This window comes from Micropterus dolomieu, linkage group LG09 (assembly GCF_021292245.1).
Source record: "Micropterus dolomieu isolate WLL.071019.BEF.003 ecotype Adirondacks linkage group LG09, ASM2129224v1, whole genome shotgun sequence".
NCBI classification, from domain to species: Eukaryota; Metazoa; Chordata; class Actinopteri; order Centrarchiformes; family Centrarchidae; genus Micropterus; species Micropterus dolomieu.
The window spans coordinates 25,572,833-25,584,303 of record NC_060158.1 but is presented as its reverse complement, the minus strand read 5'-3'; the positions used below and the strand labels follow the sequence as shown (position 1 = coordinate 25,584,303).

The window sequence follows — 11,471 nt, the reverse complement described above, 5'->3', positions numbered from 1 at the left end:
TAGATCTCTGCAGTTCATCCAGAGTGATCATGGGCCTCTTGGCTGCATCTCTGATCAGTCTTCTCCTTGTATGAGCTGAAAGTTTAGAGGGACGGCCGGGTCTTCGTAGATTTGCAGTGGTCTGATACTCCTTCCATTTCAATATTATCGCTTGCACAGTGCTCCTTGGGATGTTTAAAGCTTGGGAAATCTTTTTGTATCCAAATCCGGCTTTAAACTTCTCCACAACAGTATCTCGGACCTGCCTGGTGTGTTCCTTGTTCTTCATGACGCTCTCTGCGCTTTAAACGGACCTCTGAGACTATCACAGAGCAGGTGCATTTATACAGAGGCTTGATTTCACACAGGTGGATTCTATTTATCATCATTAGTCATTTAGGTCAACATTGGATCATTCAGAGATCCTCACTGAACTTCTGGAGAGAGTTTGCTGCACTGAAAGTAAAGGGGCTGAATAATTTTGCACGCCCAATTTTTCAGTTTTTTGAAAAAGTTTGAAATATCCAATAAATTTCGTTCCACTTCATGATTGTGTCCCACTTGTTGTTGGTTCTTCACAAAAAATTACAGTTTTATATCTTTATGTTTGAAGCCTGCAATGTGGCAAAAGGTCAAAGTTCAAGGGGGCCGAATACTTTCGCAAGGCACTGTATGTAAACCCACTGGCTCCATTTTCCAATGTCTGTATTTTTAGATAATCTGCACTAAACGTCTTACAATAGCCTTAGTTAGCCACGCTGATATTAACAATGCTAATGCGTTACTTGCTAAGATGCTAACCGCGATTAGCATCACAACTTTTACAAACTGTACAAAATTACTAACTTTATAGTATTGGTGTTATACCATAGTATAGGATTAAATCGGATTATCAAAGTCAGTTGATTAATATTTATTCAATTTAAGCCATCACTATCTAATCTATCCAACATTATCCTTGGAGTTGAGGTGTTCACATCTGGTGTTATAAAGCATTTAACAGGACAATGCAACATATGCCCAGTTTGGCCCCTACACTGAAGGGCTAACAATACCTTACTCTTACCAATCCCATTTAAGGAGCACTTTAAAGAACATGGTTGGAAGATGGTCACAGGTGTCAGTAAACTCAGCTCCTACTGTTGGTGAGTATAAATGAGGTGTAACATTACAATGATAACCTGCATTTTAGAATTTAAGTCAAAGTTAATTAATTTCTTTATTTCACTGCAGGTCCATCAACCAGCTCTGCTCCTGGTGTAGAACATGGTCATGTCACCCAAGAAGCTGACACTGCTGCTAAGTTATGTGTTTTAGTTAAACCTATAGAGATGCCCCGTCCTTTGCTTATAAATCAAATCTGTCATATGGGGAGTGTGTAGTAGCTGTTTTAAAGGACTGATTCTGGTTCAACATTATGGGGCCTCCTTCAAAGTGCTAGTGTTGAAAAGACTAAAGTCACTTTTTAAAAGTAGATGGCATCAATATATTTTATTACTTCATAGCAGGTCCAACCTCCACCACTACCTCCATCATTGGCATCAACCAAGAAGCTGACAACGCTGGTAATTGTAGGCCTACATCAACAATAAATGAACAATTATTCAGGAACACCCAACGTATGAACATGTCAACTGTTACTTATAATAAATAATTACTTATTTTATGTGTTAATCTTCTTCATAGGTCTACCTGTGCCTAGTGAAGTGGAGACCAGTACCATGGTGCTTACTACCAGACCTGTCTCTCCAGTTTCCAGTGGATCCAGCTGACTGGCCATCAGTCCTTAATGACCAGTTCCATGTTGATGTGGTGAGCAGGGGACCAGCACAGGTTGATAGAGACTGGCAACCTGTCCAGGGGTGTACCCTGCCTTTCGCCCGATGTCAGCTGGGATTGGCTCAAGCCCCCCGCGACCCTGTATGCAGGATAAGTGGTAGACGATGGATGGATAATAATAGAGTATTGTCTTGTTATTGTTTTTCATCACAATCAGCTTCATTGCCAAGTAGGTTTAAGACATTTGCTTTGGTATTTTAGTGCTACACAATAAACATGGCAGGTTTAAGAATTTATAGATTTGTCAGGTCTAATTTAAAAAGAAGAGCTGTTGTTTCTCTGCCTTGTATTGTGAAAAAGCACAACAGTCAGAGGGGCCTCCAACAATATTTTGATTAGGGCCCCCGAAGATCCAGGGCCAGCCCTGGATACCACTTACCTCCATCACGATCCTACAAGTGAATACCCAGGCTGGTATTGCAGATACCAATACCAATACCTTTTCTGTATTTTATTTCTAGTTGGATGACAGGGGAGAGAGAGGGGAGAGAGAACACCATGAAAATCATGAAAGTTTAAAGTCATGAAAAGTGAATATATACAGAAATTAACCTGTTATTGAGAATGACAGAATTCAAATAAAACTGTATCTAATTATATATAAAAACTACTATCAAGCTATTATTAATGAAAATAAGAAGGATGAAAAAGCTTTTATAAATTGACTTAAAAATTTCTCATAATGTATTAATGTAATAAGTTAATCTTATTTTATGATTTAATATTGAAAACTTTGGGGCACCAAGTAGGATGCCTGTTGACAGTGAAATCCAAAGTTCAGACAAGTAAAATAACTCTGGCAAAGGTTTGGGTTAAGGTTGGGCAACTAAAACAACTATATTTATGGCTCGGGCGAGGCTATGGTTATGCTCAGGCACCTAAAACAATTTTGGCAGGGGTTAGGGAGAGGTTTTGGTTATAGTGAATCGACAAAACCTTTAGCTAGACATTAAAACTTGACTGACAGTGTGTTCCCTGTAAAAGACGTGAATTAAAGGCCAATGTATCTGCCCATCCACCACCTCGGCCACAACTCCCTTACTGTACTTTCTGTCCTGCTGTTTTAATGTCAGACTGCTTTGTGTTTTTTGACCTGACTCCTACACATTGTCCCTCCAAGGAGGGAAATTGTCAAGAGATAATTTTTGATTTATTAGGTTTAAATAGCAGATTTTCAGAGTTCATTATACTTTCCTTCAGTGCTCAGCTTGGCTTGAAAGAATTCCTTCTTTTCCTGCAATATGTCAACTGTCCATTCTGAGCCACTTTCTACTAATAGTATTGCAAACAATGTGTGAAATCCAACGCCTTCCTCTTTCAGTTACTTTATTTGACTTGAATGGAGTCAAATGCGGATAAGGAGTGGAGAGGCCTTTGATTATATTTTCCCACTGGATTATTTTTACTTGCACAACACGGCTCATTGACAGAATTGTAGTCCTTTGCTCTATTTTAGGCCTCTTATTTTCTGGTTCTTGGTTGGGCTTGCACGGCAGGCCTGACCAAAGCTCAGGTCCATTTGAAGCCTTCCTCCCAAAGACAAAAACTAGCTCAGCAGTTTGTTCTCTTTCTTTATAGTTCACACACTGCAAAAACAAAAGCATTTGTGACAAAAAAAGGTCAAATGTATTTGACCATTACCGATTGCACAAATGGCTACACACATGAACATACTGTCTAATGGATAACAATAAGACATATGCCACATGAATTGTAATAGTATGGAAGCTTAGCAGAAGAACTGTGCACTTTGTGATGAAAGCATCAAATTATATATTCATTTTTCTCTTAGTTGTCATTCTATGTCAGCTGTTTATTGCTGCTGTTCGGCTGGTTGTCTTTTACTATTATTATTATTTTTATTGTTTGTTTTTGTTTGTGTTTGTTTGTTGTTGTTTTTCTCCTCCCAAAGCCCCCCTCTCTGTTCTATTGCAGGTTTCGTTGCTTTCTGCAATTGGTGTTTCCCACTGCTTTTCCCTGTTGTCCCCACCTTCCATCCCCCTTCTCTTTCTCTGTGCTGTCTGTTTGTGCCCCCCCATCCCCGTGTCTGGCCCCCTGTCTGGCCCACTGTCAAATCAATACATAATTAAATAAATAATAAAACAGACAAAGGAGTATATTAATACTCTCTTGTTAAAGTAAAATCTGTCTGGCACAATATGGTATCCAGGTTATTATACTCTATACCAGGCTGCTGGGCAGGACAGGTTTAAAAAAAAAAGGATATAATTAGTTGAATTTATGTAGCATACATAGTTCTTGCCAACTTCCATTTGGACAATACATGCAAGTTACTGAAAATTCAAGATGACAGCCTTTTTAACATCACTGCCATTATTAGCATGGTCATGACCTTCAGTGAAAACTCACCGTTTGCACAACTTTTCATCACCAATGTCTTTTCATTGCACAGTGAAAATTTGAAATTGATCTGATTAATTGTCTAGGAGGAGTTTGGTAAAGTACAGAGCCTGTAAGTGGCCAATAATAATCATTAAATCCACAATGGCCAACTTCCTGATGGGTTGAGGGCATCACTCTAAGAGGCTTTTTTGTACGTCTGGACATGATACATGTGCCACGGAAATTTCATAGTAGTTGTCATAATATATCATAATAGTTGCACTGGTGCCCACTTATTAATCCAACTGAAATGTTGCAGCATCATGAAGACCATCGTGGTCAGCAGGCTGGCTGCAGAAAAAAGCAGATGCCTTGCCTCATTTCAGAAGTTTTGTCTGATGGTTGTGACCTTGTGCGCTTGCATTTCATCTGTGTGTCAGGATTTTCACCACCTGTTACCAGTGCTTGCTTTTTGCACTCATGAAGCTTGGTTCCATTGCACTCCAACCTGCATTTTTAATGGTATTGAGCTTTGTTTACAACCATGGCTGCCTCAGTACCTTGGCCCTCATACAGTCTGTAAAGTTGGAATGTTGAAGGGAGCTGGCCAAGGTCGTTGAACTGAATGAAATGCTCTGCAAGTGAACTGTATCCACTCCTCTTGTCTGGTCGTTTGGACTGCAAAAGAACACATCAGCACCTCTGCCTTGGGTTCTTAGCATATAATACAGAGCTTCCAGTCAGTCCTGGCAGGGCAAGAAGTTAATGGTACTTGACCATCAAGATCCAAGTTAAAAGCTTTCGACATTTTCTCACACAAGACAAAACATTGATAACAGTTAACAATATATTGCTGTGAATGTCACCAGCCTTTTGTGTGATACACAGACACTATCAAGGATTTAGGTTAATGCAATAATAAAATATTAAGCTATTTTTTACACACCTTTTTGCAGTAATGGTCTAGGGGCTATCCTTTTAGCACCTTTTACCGCACGGGCACACATTGTATGGGATAAAACTAGGGTCAGATATGAGAATTTCCCTACACTGAGTGTGGTGCCACCAGTGTGTCCTGGCTTTGTTTTGACATCCACTCTGTTGAATTATCCACTTCCATCGTAACTTTGCAGACCTTGTGATTTATGAGCTTATTGTAATAGTCTGTGCTTTCTTGTAATAACAAAGAATAACAAAGATAATATTTTATGCTTGCCTTGCTGGCATCTTGAAAAATATGGTGCCAATCTTGAACTTTGAGACAAGAAACCTTCTGAGCAATTCATCATAACAAATTTATTGTTTCACACCAAGATCATCCATATAAGTCTATGCGAATTTATTGTAAGTACAATTTTTATGCTGATCATGGCCACCATTTTGAAAAAAAAAGCCATTATGAATTTTCAATGTCTTACAATTTGCAGTTGCCAAAAACTATGTGTGGTAAATAAATGTCATGATCCTATATCTGTGCCTTGGTCTGTTGTTGTCTGTTGTCTGTTGTTTAATTCATGCTTGGTTTCTGTCTGTCTGTTCTCCATTGGTTTAATTCCCTGATTCCTGTCAGATTACCTCATGTATTCCACCTGGTCTTTACCTTGTGCTTAAATGTTTGCTTGTTTGTTCAGTCTGTACAAGCGATCGCTCACAACCCGCCTGTAAAGCAAAATCAATTAATTTGCTGTGCAAGTCAAGCTTCGTGTGATTTCTCACTGTACGGAAAGAAAGTACATTTTCACCTACACGTTCAACCTCCCATTCATTCAGCGGGTTTCATGCTGGCAGACCCCACACGGTGTTAGAAGCTGAACAGTTGGTGGGAGGAGAGCGAGGCAATGCCAGTCCATGCTGTACAGTTTATACTAATTGTACCACAAAAAACCTGACACAGTGATTCTGTTACACTGTATGGAAAAAGGCAGGGATCTGAAAGTTGATGAAAAAGAAAAACGTTGTCCAGTAGCACCTGGAACTGAAATCCAAATTTGTTTTCTCTCATCTATTCATTAGCAGTGTCATGTGTTCTTCAACAAACACTCTTTCATGCTCCAGTCAACACGTGGCCTCCAGGTGCTGCACAATTTCCATCTTCCAGCTAAAAGCCTGCATCTGAATATGAACAAATACAGAAACAAATTACAGCCAGACCAAACACTTCACAGATCAAAGAGACACAAGTAAGTATGTAATGGTATTAAGTCAACATTTGATTTGTGGAATGAAGTGGCGAATATGTATGAATCTTCTCAGAGCAGTTGAAGCTCTCCAGAATCTTTTTTGATGCTTTGGACATGTGACAAATCGACCATTTCCTTGTTCCCTGTCTGGAGGAATTTCAGAATTCGACTGAACTTCAGTAACTCACTCCAGTAAATACATCCACTGAAATATAAAAAAACTGAACTTGCTAAGCATCCGCAAGAGGTGTTGACTAAAAGGCGCATTAATGAGTGCTTTGAATGAAATGTGTATGACCTCTAAACAACATGATATCCTGCAATGTGACTTACACACTGTCCATTGTAAATTAGTGTCCATAGACCTGCTGAGAAATCATAAAAAAGGAGCTTCAGAATTTGCCTGAGAATCATTTTTCAAGTTTCAAGTTTCCTTCAGTATCAAAGTAATCCAGTGATACTACAGGAATGCTAATAGCTAATTCGGCATGGTTACATGGTTAAACAAGTATTAAAAAATGGGGCTTCAAAGAGAAAAACAGTAACCTCCTGTAGCTGACATTTCATCTGCACATTTGATGAATTTTTAAGAGGTCTTGCTCTCCTGATGGCTTTAACATTTCTGACTGAACACTTGGTCATTCCTGCCAAGCAGTCCATCCACCATAACATCAAACTACAAATTGGCTCCTCAACCATCACTCCAACCAGGGTGGTGAGAAACTTGGGTGTCATGATTGATAACCAGCTGTCCTTTTCAGACCATGTTGCTGCTGTCTCTCGGTTATGTCTCTTTGCTCTATACAACAAGAAAAATCAGGCACTACCTTACTCAGTATGCCACCCAGCTTGATACAGGCCATGGTTATCTCTCGCCTCGACTGTTGCAATGCCCTCCTAGCAGGTCTTTCAGCTTGTGCAGTGAAACCCCTACAAATGGTTCAGAACGCAGCAGCACATCTGGTTTTTGATCAGCCCAAAAGGATTCATGTCACTCCGTTACTCACCGGCCTCCTCTGGCTACCCGTGGCCTCCCGAATCAAATTCAAGTCACTAATACTTGCATATAGAGTGACTACTGGGTCTGCAACCATCTACCTAAACTCCATAATACAAGTTTACGTTCCTTCTCGGCCACTACGCTCCTCCAACGAACGCTACCTGGCTCTGCCATCCCTTCACACAAAGCAATCCCTGTCCCGGATAAACAGTTTGTCCATCCCATCCTGTCACAGTGAACCACCCCGCCACATCACAGGTCATTCTGTTAAAACATTATGGAAGGGAAGTGATATGTTCCATAAATGAATGTTGCATAATGTTCCTGTTTTGTGAACTAATCAAATAAACAAAACTTTTGTTGAAAATTTTAGCGCATGTGGATAGGATCTTAGGATAGATCCTATCCAGATAGGATCAGACCACTGAGTTGCCACTGGCTTGCCTTTAGTGGGAATCATTACATTACATTACATTTGTACTTTTATACAATCTTGTTAGCGCACATCTTTCGATCATTTTGTACAGAAATAACATTATAAGCATATTTACCCATTTGGGGAAAAAATGCCCCACAAGACAAGGGAGAGTCACTTGAGTTATCTCCTCTGGAAAACCTCTCAATCTGGGAATACCCAGAAGGCACATTGCCATCTAGTGACTTTACTGTGAATAGTAATTTCCACTAGGCTACATAATACTATCTTTCTCTTATTTATGTCTTTTCTTTTCCTGCTTCACACTCAGTTTCTGTTGGTATTTCCCTTTGTCAATTCATCCATCCAAGTAAGATAGGCCTATACACTCTCTCCAGCATTTTCTGGTCTTAACCCAGGGTCTCCTACAGATTACAAATTGAAAAACCTCCAACTGGCTCAAAGCGACGAAGTACCAGCTCTAATCCCAGCTCACTCTGGATGTCTGAGTTCCTTACCCCATCTCCAAGGGTTAGCCCAGCCACCCAACAGAGAAAACTCATGGCCTGGGAGCGTGGCCGGCTATTTTCTGAGTCTAAATTATCTCTGCGTGTTGAGAGCAGATTTCGCAAGAAAACACACTGATAATATATTACAAACTATGTAAATTATATATGATTATACATGAAATGTCCTGATTTTGATAAATTATGAAATACATGTCCTATGCTGGGTGGAACAGTGGTGCAGTGGTTAGCACTGTTGCCTCTCAGCAAGAAGGTCGTGGGTTCTCTCTGGGTGTCACCATCCAAAGACATGTGGACTAGGTTAATTGGTGACCCTAAATTGTCCTTGGTTGTTTGTCTATGTGTGGTGTACCCTGCCTTTCACCTGATGCCTGAATAAGCAGTTGACGATGGATGATGTGGCTGTAACAATTTCTTGACACCAGCTAAATTTTGTAACAGTTTTGTTTATTGGTTTATTGGTCAGTGTACTTGACCAATAAACATCTGAAATAAAATATCTTCAACAAAAGTGACTATACTCAGCTGAATGATAGCATACATTTTAAGGTCCCATATTATGCTCATTTCACGTTCATACATATTTTGGGTGTCTACTAGAAAATGTTTTTGCTTTAATGATCAAAAAACACATTATTTTTCCATACTGTCCATTGCTTCAGCACCTTTATTCACCCTCTGTCTGAGTACTCAGTTTTAGCTCCTGTCTCTTTAAGGACCCCTCCCTATAATCCCACTTTCTTCTAATTGGCCAACTTCTAGAAGCCTGCCCGGGCCAGGACCTCAAAGTGTGGAGATAGGTCACCCATTTACTTAAAGACTGAGCAGGAAAACGATCCCTAGTGGACCCTCGCGTACTTGCGGACATGGAAATATAATCCTTGCATTACGGCTGCCGTACCTAATCGTTGTTATTGTATTATAATAATAATAATAATCTTTATTTGTAGAGCACTTTTCAAAAACAAGTTACAAAGTGCTTTTTTTTATTACACCAGAAGTGCCCAGAAGCGGCACTCCGCTGCGCTGCGTGGAGAATAGGCAGTCGGTCTTTTTTTGACGGAAGACGCGTACAGAGCAGCACAGAGCAGATGACAGCCGAAGTCAGACACAAACGGCATAAAGAATCCGGTTGATTTTCAAAATAAAATACCTTGTCCCGACAGTATGTCAACAATAAACACAACAAAAAAACGAAACAATTTAACTATGTAGCCTTCTCAACCAGGGTAGAAGCACAAAAATCAAGGACAACTTACCAAATCATCTAAATCTAAACAATTCAGCAAAATCAGGCAGGCAAAATGTTCTTATTCTGAAATGCTCCATGTGGGAAATTCAGCCCTGCAGGCTAAACGCTCAGCTGCTGAAACACTTCCAGTCTGAGTTGCAGGGCTGAGGAAGGGACAAAACCGTGGCGCTGCCGTAACATAGCACATACGCCGCCTGTGGGAGTCTGGGGTTATTTATGTATTTTTTTTTTCCTACTTCAGACTCAATTGCTGTTGGTGTTTCCCTTTGTCAGTTCATCTATCATCCATCCAAGTATAAATTGGCCTTAAGGGTTAGCCCAGCCACCCAACGGAGAGAGCTCATGGCCTCAGACTTGGAGGTGTCAGCCTATTCGGCTGCAAACCACCCCAGTGTGTGCTGAAGGTCAAGGTCTGATGAAACAAAAAACAAACAGTACCACATTATCTGCAAAGAATAGGGATGCAATTCCAAGGTCAATTCAATAGATCTAATTTTGCTATGTTCTCTGTCACATGATCATTCGAGTTGCTGTCAGCTTTCATTTCATGTGAAATGACCTTCAACCCTCACCCTCTGGTATTCATCACAGTCTGTCCAAGTGTGTGTCATCAGGAATCCTGCTCTGTGATCCCTTGTGATCTTCCGATTTTCACCACTACTATTCTCTAAACTCTCTGAGGGATTATTCCTGAATTATGAATCACATTCATTTGTATTGACAAATCTTTTGTCACCCAGAAAACATCTTTAATCAACACAATGACAAAGCAGCAATTTGGAAAATGAAGACGGCACAGAAGGAGATTCAGAATTTTCAAGCATGGAGTCCTGACATTGAGAAGAATTTCTGAAAAACCTCTGTTTTGAATATCAAAAACCCCGTACTAGCTAGTTTGTTGTTTTGGCAGCATTTGTAGTCAGCTTGGTCACAGCAGCTGGTGACCCAGTCTATACCAGACATTCATAGCATCCATTTCAACACATCCATTACAGACTTTCACTCACCACTGGAGTGTTTGCACTATCGATACAACATGGCAGAATGAATGAAGCAGAGTCCACCCATCAGTTTTGTTCCACTAATTCAGCTTCGGGTCACGATGGCATCTGGCTAAGCAAAGCAGCCTACATGGCCTGCTCTACTGCCACTTTTTCAAGTGCTTTATGGGGGATCCTGAGGCCATAGTGAGATGTGGAACCCTTAAAGCATGTTCTGGGTCTGTCTGGGACCTTCCAGATGAGTGTGTCGAGACTACCTCTACTACCTCTAGGAAGGCCTCCAGTTGGTATCCTAATCAGAAGCCTGAACCTTTGGCTACGTTCCACACAAAGAAGCAGCAGTTCTACTCCAAGCTCCCTCCAGACGTCTAGGCTCTTCCCCTTCACAACCAAGGGTGAGTCATCCACAGTGTCTTTGTTTCCTCAAAACCACTGGTGAGAGCCGGAATATAGATCAACCCTCTTTTATTTCTTTGGTCATGAGTAACTACTTTGAGGCTATACTAATATTATAATTACCTTACAGTAACCATATAATACTAGTGTAGAAATGTATGTTGACCAATTAATACCAAAGCTGAGTAGTGTAAAGCATGAACTTACCCTGGGTTGTAGACAGATAGCAGTTTTAAAGGGATGATATGGTCTAGATAATAGTTGGGAATTTGAGTCTCTGGATCAGAAAGTTTTAAGAGGAACTTGATTCCAGGCTGAAATTTCAAGGCTTCCAGTCAGCATCACTGTGATGTCACAGTGTACTGACCACACCTTGGAGAACACTTCTACCTCACTGCAGCAAGTCAGGAGTTAGACCACTGGATTTCAGAAAATCAAGATTTGTTGATGGTCTTAACTTGCTCTTCAAACTACTTTTGTACCCTGAAAGAAGATATTCTGCCGAAAGCACATAATATATCAGAGATTTAAGCATAAGT

At 40.4% G+C, this 11,471-nt stretch overlaps 1 long non-coding RNA gene across 2 annotated transcripts; it reads right to left on the bottom strand.

Annotated features, from left to right (window-relative positions):
• Positions 1–5,540: 5,540 nt before the first annotated feature.
• On the bottom strand, positions 5,541–11,245 carry LOC123977028. 2 transcript variants are annotated; one of them, XR_006826509.1, is made up of 3 exons: positions 11,140–11,245; positions 10,794–10,968; positions 5,541–6,273 (listed from the first exon to the last, which is right to left on the bottom strand). It is a non-coding gene; the product is annotated as an uncharacterized LOC123977028 (long non-coding RNA). The 2 variants fall into 2 exon arrangements; XR_006826510.1 differs by having other exon boundaries at positions 10,803–10,968.
• Between the last annotated feature and the right edge of the window lie 226 nt (positions 11,246–11,471).